The 12,135-nt window shown below is 43.9% G+C and overlaps 1 protein-coding gene across 2 annotated transcripts in view; it reads left to right on the top strand.

The window, feature by feature from the left end:
* Positions 1-12,135, top strand: part of LOC126248601 (protein FAM214A) — a 234,427-nt gene that overhangs the window by 147,172 nt on the left and 75,120 nt on the right. For both annotated transcript variants that reach the window (XM_049949737.1, XM_049949738.1), the window contains exon 3: positions 6,209-6,363. The gene's annotated coding sequence lies outside the window, so the exon portion shown is untranslated. The remainder of the gene's footprint in view (positions 1-6,208; positions 6,364-12,135) is intronic.

Here is a 12,135-nt window from a genome sequence, read left to right as displayed (position 1 = left end):
AAAGAAGAGCGCTTATGATCATACTTTTGTGCACACTAAAACAGCAACAATTACTACTCCGATGCGTTGTTCCTTGCTATGTCGACAAGAGCATTATCATACCGAAGCAAGAAATATCATTCCAAACAATTGTCATAGGGGCCGGCCGCAGTGGCCGAGAGGTTCTAGACGCTACAATCTGGAACCGCGCGACCGCTAAGGTCGCAGGTTCGAATCCTGCCTCGGACATGGATGTGTGTGTGATGTCCTTAGGTTAGTTAGGTTTAAGTAGTTCTAAGTTCTAGGCGACTGATGACTTCAGAAGTTAAGTCCCATAGTGCTCAGAGCCATTTGAACCAATTGTCATAGGGTGGAAAGCATGTTAGTATGTAATCCCTCCCCCCCCCCCCCCATAGGCACTTCCCTATTTTGCCATTGACAAAATATAACGGTCTGAACCCTGTCCCAAAAGGAAAAATAGGTCACCACTCCAATTTGATCGCATATCACTCTCGCCATAACATGCTCCGGTCAATGTTCGCTAGGCATTCTCATGATCCGTTATTTTGCAGAGCAGTGACAGCCTTGATTGTATAACTTTCAAGCGACGTCATGAATGCAAGCATGCATACAGCAGCGCGACCATAAATTGTGTCGCTGACCGCTGTGTCTTAGCTGCAACGGAAGTGTGCTGCGATACTAGATAAAGATGGCTGACGATTTTCTCACAGTAAGCTTTGAAGTTAAGTGGTCAGAGTCGTTTTCTTATGCTTGGCAGAGCCATCATCGTGTTTAGTGCTTCCCTAATATTTTCGTTTCGCAATATAGTATCACAAAAACGTTTGACTTGCGTACGTGTGACCTCTCCAACAGAATTATCGGATTTGTGGTCCTTTAAAATCGGAATCCCGTTAGAAATGGGTTATCTCCTTTGAACTCAGTCTGACAGTATGTGATGCTGATCCAGTGTGACATTTAGTGTGTGTGTGTGTGTGTGTGTGTGTGTGTGTGTGTGTGTAGGCTTTTATATAAAGTCCCTGCGCCTAAAATTATATACGACGACTAGTGCCAGAAACCAGACGCGCGTCGGAGAGTTGTCCCAGATGTTTCTGTTGTTAGTATGCTCTTCCTCCACCTTTCGTGACCGTTCGATCTCTACGATCTCTAGTTAGCAAGCTTGCTGTGCCGCGTGGGGGCGACTCGATAATGACATTAGTAACTTACCGCGTCACCACAGAGCTCCGTGCACCTTTTTGCGTAAGCAGTCGCAAAAAAGAGTTAAATTCATTTCCGACGTACCAGCTGTCACCAGTCAAACTCGCATTGATAGTCATTCGTCAACAACTATTACTGTTCCCCGTGCGTATTGTTAATGTGGATAGTGAACTGAACTTTTATTCTCTTGCAAAGCGTTAAGGTATAAAAAATTTTAAATAATAAACCTTATTTGTATGGAGCAAGGCAATTCACTGATAAATTTGATTGAGTCGTTTGCAGCTAAGGGTATAAAACACCGAGAAAAGTTTACAAAAAAGTAAATTTATCTTCCTGACATTATTCGTTGGTAATTTACAATGGGATTAAAAATAGGGGTTACAATTACAATCAACTTAAATTGAACCTATCACACAGAAAATGTTGGTGGGAAGGCGAACCAAAGACTATGTTTTATTGACAAAACACTCACCAGATGCAACAAATATGCTAAAGAGAATGTGTACACTAGCTTGCCCGTCTTCTTCTAGAGTATCGTTGCGTCGTGTGAGATACTTACCAGACAGCTAACGGTGGGCACAGAAATGGTTGAAAGAATGGCAGCTAGTGTTACATTATCGCAGAACGGATGAGAGCGTGTCACGGAGATGATAAACGACTTGAGGCAGCAATCACTAAAACAAAGGCGTTTGCCACCGTGGCGACATCTTTACACGAAATTTAAATCTCCAATTTTTTCCTCCGAATGCCAAAATGTTCTGCTGACTCCCCACCTACGTAGGGAGAAAGGACCACTTGTAATAAGAGAAACCAGGTGTAGACGGAAATATTTAGCTGTTCGAGAGTGGAACACTCGAGAAATATCTGAAAATGGGTCTGAACTATGAGATCAAAAGTAACCGGACACCCACAAAACATACGTTTTTCATATTAGGTGCATTGTGCTGGCAGGTACTCAGTATCAGCGACCTCAATAGTCATTAGACATCGTGAGAGAGCAGAATGGGGCGCTCCGCAGAACTCACGGACTTTGAACGTGGTCAAGGGACTGGGTGTCACTTGTGTTATACGTCTGTACGAGAGATTTACACACTCCCAAACATCCCTAGGTCCACTGCTTCCGATGTGATTGTGAGTGGAAACGTGAAGTGACACGTACAGCACAACACTTCGTCTGTTGACTGACAGACATCGCCGATAGTTGAAGAGGGTCGTAATGTGTAATAGGCAGACATCTGTACAGACCAGCACACAGGAATTCCAAACTACATCACGATCCACTGCAAGTAACATGACAGTTAGGCGAGAGGTGAGAAAACTTGGATTTCATGGTCGAGCGGCTGCTCATGAGCCACACATCACGCCGGTAAATGCCAAACGACGCCTCGCTCCGTGTGAGGAGCGTAAACATTGGACAATTGAACAGTGGAAAAATGTTATGTGGAGTGACGAATCACGGTACACAATGTGGCGATCCGATGGCAGGGTGTGGGTATGGCGAATGCCCGGTGCATGTCATCTGCCAGCTTGTGTGGTGTCAACAGTAAAATGCGGAGGCGGTGGTGTTATGGTGTGGTCGTGTTTTTCATGGAGGGTTTTGCATGCCTTATTGTTTTGCGTGGCACTATCACAGCACAGGCCTACATTGATGTTTTAAGCACCTTCCCACAGTTGAAGAGCGGTTCGGTGGTGGCGATTGCATCTTTCAACACGATCGAGCACCTGTTCATAATGCACGGACTGTGGCGGAGTGGTTACACGACAATAACATCCCTGTAATGGACTGGCCTGCACAGAGTCCTGATCTGAATCCTATAGAACACCTTTGGGATGTTTCGAAACGCCGACTTCGTGCCACGCCTCACCGACCCACATAGATACCTCTCCTCATCTCCGTGAAGAAAAGGCTGCCATTCCCCAAGAAATCGTCAGCACCTGATTGAACGTATGCCTGCGAGAGTGGAAGCTGTCATCAAGGCTAAGGGTGGGCCAACACCATATTGAATTCCTTCATTACCGATGGAGGACGCCACGAACTTTTAAGTCATTTTCAGCAAAGTATCCGGATACTTTTGATCAGATAGTGTTACGTACACTGTGTAAAACACTTAAGCATGAAATGCTGAGTAGTCATCATAAGGGGCAGTCGAATGACAATGATAGAGACGGAAAAAAGTAAGTAAACTGTTATTTTGCAAGTAATCGCCATAACTGTTCATACATTTATCCCACTGTGAGACAAGCTGGTCAATGCCTCTTGGGAAAAATCTTTCCAGTTGTCCACGGAACCATGATTGTACCTACATCTACATTTATACTCCGCAAGCCACCCAACGGTGTGTGGCTGAGGGCACTCTACGTGCCACTGTCATTACCTCCCTTTCCTGTTCCATTCGCGTATGGTTCGCGGGAAGAACGACTGTCTGAAAGCCTCCGTGCGCGCTTTAATCTCTCTAATTTTACATTCGTGATCTCCTCGGGAGGTATAAGTAGGGGGAAGCAATATATTCGATACCTCATCCAGAAACGCACCCTCTCGAAACCTGGCGAGCAAGCTACACCGCGATGCAGAGCGCCTCTCTTGCAGAGTCTGCCACTTGAGTTTATTAAACATCTCCGTAACGCTATCACGGTTACCAAATAACCCTGTTACGAAACGCGCCGCTCTTCTTTGGATCTTCTCTATCTCCTCCGTCAACCCGATCTGGTACGGATCCCACACTGATGAGCAATACTCAAGTATAGGTCGAACGAGTGTTTTGTAAGCCACCTCCTTTGTTGATGGACTAAATTTTCTAAGCACTCTCCCAATGAATCTCAACCTGGTACCCGCCTTACCAACAATTAATTTTATATGATCAGCTGTGCATCGCTTCGTCCGAAGCAAATCAACGGCCACGAATGTCTCTTTCAGGGCACCAAAAATATCGAACTTACGTGGGGAAGATGTTGGCACTATATGGAGGATGTCTTACGGTTAAGAGCTTCCCAGCGAAACTTCTGCAGCGTAGTCCAAATGCCCTGGAATTTTGACGGACGGCATCATTCTGTTGCAGGATAATGGCCGTTCACATGGTGTTTAAGTTGTTTAGATGACGCTTCAGAAGTTTCGTTGGGATGCCCTTAGACGCTCTCCATACGGTTGCGATCTCTCCCCATGAGATTCCGTATTTTTGGAGCTATGAAGAAAGACGTTCACGGCTGTAGATTTGCTTCGCACGAAGAGGTGCATATCTGGGTACAATCATGGCTCCATAGGCAACCGCAAAGGTTTTTCCATGAAGGAATTGATGTTGCCTCGCAATGGGATTAATGTGTTCAGTTAAGACGATTATTTTTGAAATAATGAAAAATTTACTTTTTTCCGTCTATCTTGTTTTCATTTGACTGCCACTTATAAATGAAACCACCTTATGGCGTGTATTATTTGCTAAATGAGCGATTAATGTGGCACAATAATTAATTTCCTTTCTGACCCCGAAGTTAGCATCAAAACTTAATACTTCATTCGTATAAGTCATTCCTCTCTGGCTCAGTAGGGTTACACAATACAAATATTGAAAGAATAAATGCTCGGTGAAAGTTTAATTAATAATATATGCATTTGCGCATTGAGCTGGTTGCCAGATTTTTCAATCTTATTGTATTCAATTGAAATGTGCACTACGGCAGGGCAGTACCACAGTCCTAAGTTGTTTCCATCATAGGCTCCGCACTGTTCATCTACCTACGGCTTTTACTGCATGTTTCCATCATAACTTTTCCTTGGTCTGCCAAAATCTCTCGCTATTCTCGAATGTATGAACAGTCATTCTGGCTCAATTCTCTTATAATGTTAAGTCTTCTTCCGTCTTCCCGTAACTTTCCTTGTACGCAACGTATCTGAAGTTCTTCCCTAATGCCATACTTTCTGATCCTACCTGTCCTTTTGTAGCCATTATCAGCTCTTACAGATTTTATTTGTGCTCTTTTAGTATGTGTCTCTTCATTTAAAACAGATGACCAGCTTCAGTAAAAAAAAATGGTGGAAGAGCAACACTGTTATGTTAATTTCTTTCAGTGTTTTAGTTTTTAAGATGTCAGTTTTTACTCATATAATACTAAACTTGTTCTCTATATTTTGTATATCGTTCTGATTGTAATTAGACAAGTGATAGGCAAATAATTAAAATTCTAGAACCGCGGATCGAATTCGAAACCTTTGAATTCGTAGCCTGTCACTTGAACACGAAGCCACAGAACTCACTGTATTCGATTATTAAGTGTTGGTTTACATAGTGATTTTTGTCCAAAGAAGAAATTCTTTTGTAATGTAATTTGTAAAATGCTCAGAAAGAATTAGTCTGTAACATTTAATTTTTGTGTGTCTGTGTAATAACACCAACTAAGAAATCCGAAAGCAAAAAGTACAAAATGGATATTCGCAGTCCGTGGTAGGGAGATAGTACTCGACTGAAGAATTTGATAGCAGTATTTGCAATGGATAGGAGGTACAAACGGGAAATGACATTCAACAAATGTTTTCAGGTTTAAGAAAAACTAAATCTGTCTGTAGTAACTTATCTATTGTCATTGGAACTGAAGTACTGTTTCAGTTCTATGCTACCCAGGCGGCAAAAGCTGTGGAGAGGGGCGGATTTGTGCCGCTCAGCACTCACAAGAAATTGGAGCGCGACTCCTTTAAGTTGGCACAAAGTTTCTCAAGATGGACGATGCCTAGTGGAATGTTGTGGGTTTTAAACAAGCCTTAATGACTTTCTTACCTTATCAGCAGAACATACGTACTAGACATTTCGTAAACTCCCTGGAGACTGAAAAGAAACCTAATATAAATCAGACAATAGCGTAGCTTTGGCAGTAGACGTTCAGTTCAGTTCTTTGTTTTTAGACGTACAGAGTGAACTGAGCCGTTGCATTGGGCGAGCGTAAGACTCGTCAGTCACGCTTTGTGTATTTAGAGGGGCGGAGAGCACGCGCGGCTGCGGTTAGATAAGAGGTGCCTTGTGTGTTGCAGGTGACAGAATAACATGACGACCAGCTGACCACGGGGCCACGTGCGTCCATGTGTCTGCGCCTGCGCCCGAGCCCGCCTGCCCAGCTGTCCGCGCCATCTGTCGCTGAAGGGGAAGGGGAAGGAGAAGGAGAAGGCGAATTGGAAGGGGAAACCAGGTTTGTTTGGTCGCAGGCGCTGCGCCGTGCAACCCGACACCTCGCCATCCTCGCATCAAAACAATCTGGCGCCCAGTCATACTGTATGGTTTGGAAGTGTGCTCAGTGGACCCTGACATAGGAATGTCTGCAAACCAGAGGCGTTTTATCCATAGAGCGCATCCTGTACCCCCCCCCTTCCCCCTCCCGGTGTCACGGGCCTTGCAATCGCACCCTCTAAGTCATTCGGGGAAAATTAAGATCACAGTTTTAATTGAAAATAATGTTGTTGTTTAAGATTAATTGCGCATAGCTGCACAGCTTTTTCATTAACTAGGAATAACAAATCGCTGACAATAAAATTTTATATTCCAACGTTTAAAAGAAGGTATAGCAGGTTCCCGATTATCAGGGTGTGATTTCACGGATTACCCGCGCTAAGCTGGGTGATGTTTGGAAAAAATAAAAAATGAAGCGTATGCGTTACGACTCATCTTTTACAGCAGGAAGACGATGCGTACCTCAATTCCACCGCCAGACATCACCAAAATATTTTTCCTGTTTTTCCACGGCCGATTTTCGGTCCATGTGTTTGCCTACCGCTTTAGCAAGGTACTAAAGTTCGTAATTTCCAACCCACTTAAAATCGACATTAAAAGGGAATGATCTTCTGGAACGGTTCCCTTCAAAATCCTTGCCCTCTGTTGATAAAAACATGGTGTTAAACATCGCCTGAAATAATGCATGTTTTTACTTTTCTACCCACCGACAGGAAGTGATACGAAAAACTGTGTTTCAATGGTAATTTGGTAAATAATTTTTCAGTTTCCAGCAAGTATAGCCTGGCTTTCAAATGTGACGTGTAGCGTGCTTCATAAATATATCAAAAAGATATTTCCGGTAAACACACATGTATTTTGGATTGTGGATTCTCCTTGGGACGCTTGGTCTGCATTAGCTTGGATAATCGGGTGCTTTGTGTATTCGTCAGTATGATACATCACTTTCTACGCATTACGAATTGGCAAAAGTGTTTTACTCAAATGTTCTGCCCCACTCAGATATATACACTGCTGGCCATCGTAAATGCAACACCCTGAAGGAAGCATCCGAATCAAGTGAAATTTACACCATGGGTTTGCAGCGATGAGATATGCAACTGATTAGAATTTCAGCGCAGACGCACATCACGCGCGCCTGTGGCGCCACCTCATAGCCCCATTTAAGGCTTGGCGATTTCGACGAGTGTACGTTCGGCATGTGTGTTTACCTTGTGGTTGTTTCACAAGACGATCAGTTATGCCTCGTAGACAACAGCGAACATCTTTTGATCAAGTATCCGAGTTCGACAGAGGAAGGATAGTGGCTTACCGAGATTGTGGATTATCATACAGAGAAATCGCTAGTCGTGTTGGACGAAACCAAACAACTGTAATGCGGATATGTGACCGTTGGATGCAGGAGGGTACGACGGACCAACGTGGTCGATCGCATTCACCTCGGTGCACTACTGCACGTGCTGATAGGCAAATTGTGCGCATGCAGTGACGGATCGCTCAGTGACATCCCGAACCATAGCACAGCACATTGCGTATGTAACGCATCATCCAGTGTCTGCGCGTACCATTCGACGCCTTTTACAGCAGAGTGGTTTGTCCGCAAGACGTCCATTGCTTCGTCTACCATTGACGCAGAACCACAGACGTCTCCGTCGCCAATGGTGTGATGACAGACTGATGTGGACGGCAGAATGTAATGACGTTGTCTTTACTGACGAGGCACGCTTCTGTCTGCAGCACCACGATGGTCGGATTCGAGTGTGGAGACACCGTGGAGAGAGGATGCTGGACAGCTGCATAATGCACCGCCACACTGGTCTTGCACCGGGTATTGCGGCATGGGGCGGTATTGGATATTACTCTCGCACGCCTCTAGTACGCATTGCCGGTACTTTAAATAGCCGGCGCTACATATCCGAGGTGCTGGAGCCAGTTGTCCTTCCTTACCTTCAGGGCTCGGCCACAGCCATATTTCAACAGGATAATGCGCGACCACACGTGGCACGCATTGTCCAAAGGTTCTTCGTCAATAACCAGATTGAATTGCTTCCCTGGCCGGCTCGCTCTCCGGATCTTTCGCCGATAGAAAACATGTGGTCCATGGTTGCTCAACGAGTGACCCAGATTACACCCCCAGCTGCCACACCAGATGATCTTTGGCAACATGTGGAAGTTGCTTGGGCTGCTGTACCCCAGGAACACATTCAACGTCTCTTTGACTCAATGCCGAGACGTGTGGCAGCGGTGATCTCCAACAATGGCGGCTACTCTGGCTACTGATTCTGGCAGGAACCACATGTCACAGACGTCTGTAAACGTAATCATTTGATACTTGGTCAACATGTTATCTACAAAATAAATCTTGTTGTGCTACCTCTTGTCTTTCTTGGTGTTGCATTTACGGTGGCCAGCAGTGTAGTTCGTGATGATGAACTTGCGCCGCAGCAGTTCCCAAGAAATTGTTTGCTTGCACTGTTAATACAGCATACCTAAAATCATTCATAGATATCCTCACGTTAAACAACTTAAATTCATTTCTGTAATAGAATTTTATGCAAAAACAAATTCTTCTCCCCATGCTCTCAAGAATTCAGTAGGCGAAGAACCCGTCAATTTATTTTCATAAAAGACCAAAGATGACCTTAACAACAGATTTGAGGGACTGAAACACTGTTACAGTACACAAAGATCTTAATGCCTCGTTTGTCTATTCAAACTACAGCACTGACGGATTCAAGACGGTCGCAGGACTCAGGGGAACTTCTAATTAGGACCACAGCGCCTAGTATCCTTAGATTTCTCTTCATACTCTCCATTCCGTCGTATTCACCCTTGTCTTCGCATGATACATACATTAAGCAGTAGTTTAGAGAGCTTACCTTTGCAAAGGGTTTTAATAGTGCAGCACGGCCGATTTACTAGAGCAGTAAATCCCAACCAAGAGGTAATTACCCCGTGGGTTAAAATAAATTTTTCTGATAATTAAGTGAAAATTGTTTTATTATGGATTTGCCTTGACTCAAAAGTATTTGGAAAAATATCTATTATCAATGCTTTATTAGACTATAATATTAATTAGAGCGCCATGTACCACAGGCCGCTCGACACCAACTAGTAGATAAGTTCCGCACACGCGCTTCCATATAACATGGCCTTCAGTGATACGCAAGCACATTGCTCGTGAATACATTCTGTGATCCTACACACTTGCCGCATCTCTCCTTGTTACTTGGAATCCAGCATTCATAATAACTCGGATCATGTTGTATGTTAACCGGGGCCCTAGAAACGACGGAGAGGCTCCGTCCCCGCCGCAGCCGCAGTGGTCCACAACCCCACGACGACTACCGCAGTCCACTTAGCCCCTCCGCCTCCCCACACCGAACCCAGGGTTATTGTGCGGTGCGGAAAGGCCCCCGGGGGACACCCCCCCCCCTCTCTCTCCAGGCTCCAGGGGTGTAACCCCTATATTTGCGTGGTAGAGTAATGGTGGTGTAAGCGTATGTGGAGAACTTGTTTGCGCAGCAATCGCCGACAAAGTGTAACTGAGGCGGAATAAGGGGAACCAGCCTGCATTCGCCGAGGCAGATGGAAGACCGCCTAAAAACCATCCACAGACTGGGCGGCTCACCGGATCTCGATGAAAGTCCGCCAGGCGGATTCGTGCTCCGGAAAGCCGTGCGATAGGCCGCTTGGCTAACCGGACGGCTAGTTGTTTCTTCAGTCAATCCGACCAAATATCGTAAGTGAATCCATTTTTTCTGCGAGAATATTTCTTTTCTTTTTCCTTACTTTATACGCCACGATAGGCCAATTGTGGCTACTTCGCCCCTGCAAAGTATGTCTTAAAGAATTCGTCATTCTAGTCAAATGTGGTAAAAAGACCTATTTTATTAGAAAAAACTGTTCAATCCCATTATTGATAATTACCTACATTAACCCTGTCAACATTTTATTTGATTATACTGCCTACCGATTCAGTGCCTTGATCATTGAGCCGAATTAGAACAAAAATCGTGAGTTCGACAGTACACCAAACTGGTACCATTAATGAATTTTACATTTTGTAAAGCCCATCAAAAGTTACCAAGAGCGACAACATATTTAGAGGGTGAACCCGAAATCCACAGGCAAAATTTCAGAGGTTACCCATGGATATTTTCTGAGTAATTTGGTATAAGGGACCCTTGGTTTGTAGTGGCTCTACAGAGTAATTGCATTTCCTGTAGGAAATGCACAAGAAAAATGACTGTAATGCAGATTATGTACCGACAGGTTTGTCCAGGACCATGTTCACGGCTGTCAAATATGCGGTTGTAAATTTGACTACCGAGAACACGGTCCTGGACTGAAACTGGTCGGTAAATAAATTGCATTAAAGTAAACAGTAGTGTAATGCACTTCCTACAGTATATGTATGCTGATGCCTGCCTAGACAAGATGTTTAAATAGTTGCTTTTCGTTTACTTTCTTATCCCAATTATCTTCTACCTGTATCGCACTGAAAATGTCTGCACGGTATGCACCGTATGTCTTGTTTGTGCACAAACTCGTTCTGTTCACTGCGGTATTTGCTGTTGACAACAGTACTGCCCGCTACTCTTCGCCTTCTAGCTTTCTTCGAGTACTGCTCGATTCTGTCTCGGATTTGTTATTCTGGCAGTGTTAGTCGACATCGATCCATACACAGCAGTATGGATATGTTTACTGTTAGTGTTTGCCGCAGCTTGTGTGTGGTTTCACTGACTGCAATGGAAGAACGTCACAAAAATATTTATGTAAACAAATGCACTTGAAAATGAGGATAAATTCTCGAAACAGGTTGTGGTGCAGTTTTTCTTAGTTATGAATGGCATAGTTGCAGGCTTTCCTAAACCATCGATTATGATATCGAAATTAAACTATTTAGAGTATCTTACATGAACAATAAATGCACGTGCTGCAACATCATCATAGGCAGCCCGATTTCAAAGAGAAAAAACCGGGACACCCGTGTTTATACTTTCTGCTAGACTTCATTGCTACATACGCGCTTCCCTTTCTTGTCACTTACCGTGATATTTTGTAATCGGTACATTACACACAAATAAAATTTTCTTCAGAAATAGACTGATTTTTATTGTAACCCGGATATATTTTCTGCAATGTTTAGTCATTTAGTGGGACTGCAGACTGTTACAGCAAGCATGCATACATTCCAAACAATATTCAATAAGCACTGCTAACACACGCCGCATCGCTCACATTCTTCAAAAATTTAACTTCCATATGACTGCAGGCCCATTAGAAGTAATCGTTTAAGTGATGGCCCTTTATACTTCCTTTGGTATTACTTGTTAGAGGGCCACAAAGTGGAAGGTCGGCAAGCTAGAGGCGGCGGTACCTTATAACAGCTTTTGTTTTCAACATACCTCTTTCTTTAGGCGTTAAGACGATTGAAACCAAATGCGATAAGCCTATAGCGGGTATTGTGAAAATATATATTTCTATAACGATCTCCTTCTAGGAAACTTATTTTTCACAAATATTTAATTAAATGAGAGATTATTTCATAATTTTGTTCCTCGATTAAAAACCGGGGCAATTATGTGTCCCGAACGATTTTCTTGAGGAACCAGAACATTAAAGTGAAAACCGGGACGCCTGGTCAGCCTACATAATCAGAGGTTGCAGTTATTGCAGCCAGCGAACTTCCCATGTCGAGAGGGTTTTGCAAATTGGTTTCTACTGCAGT

This window comes from Schistocerca nitens, chromosome 3 (assembly GCF_023898315.1).
Source record: "Schistocerca nitens isolate TAMUIC-IGC-003100 chromosome 3, iqSchNite1.1, whole genome shotgun sequence".
Classification (NCBI taxonomy): Eukaryota; Metazoa; Arthropoda; class Insecta; order Orthoptera; family Acrididae; genus Schistocerca; species Schistocerca nitens.
Note: the sequence above shows the minus strand (reverse complement) of the source record. Positions and strands in the feature narration are given on the sequence as shown.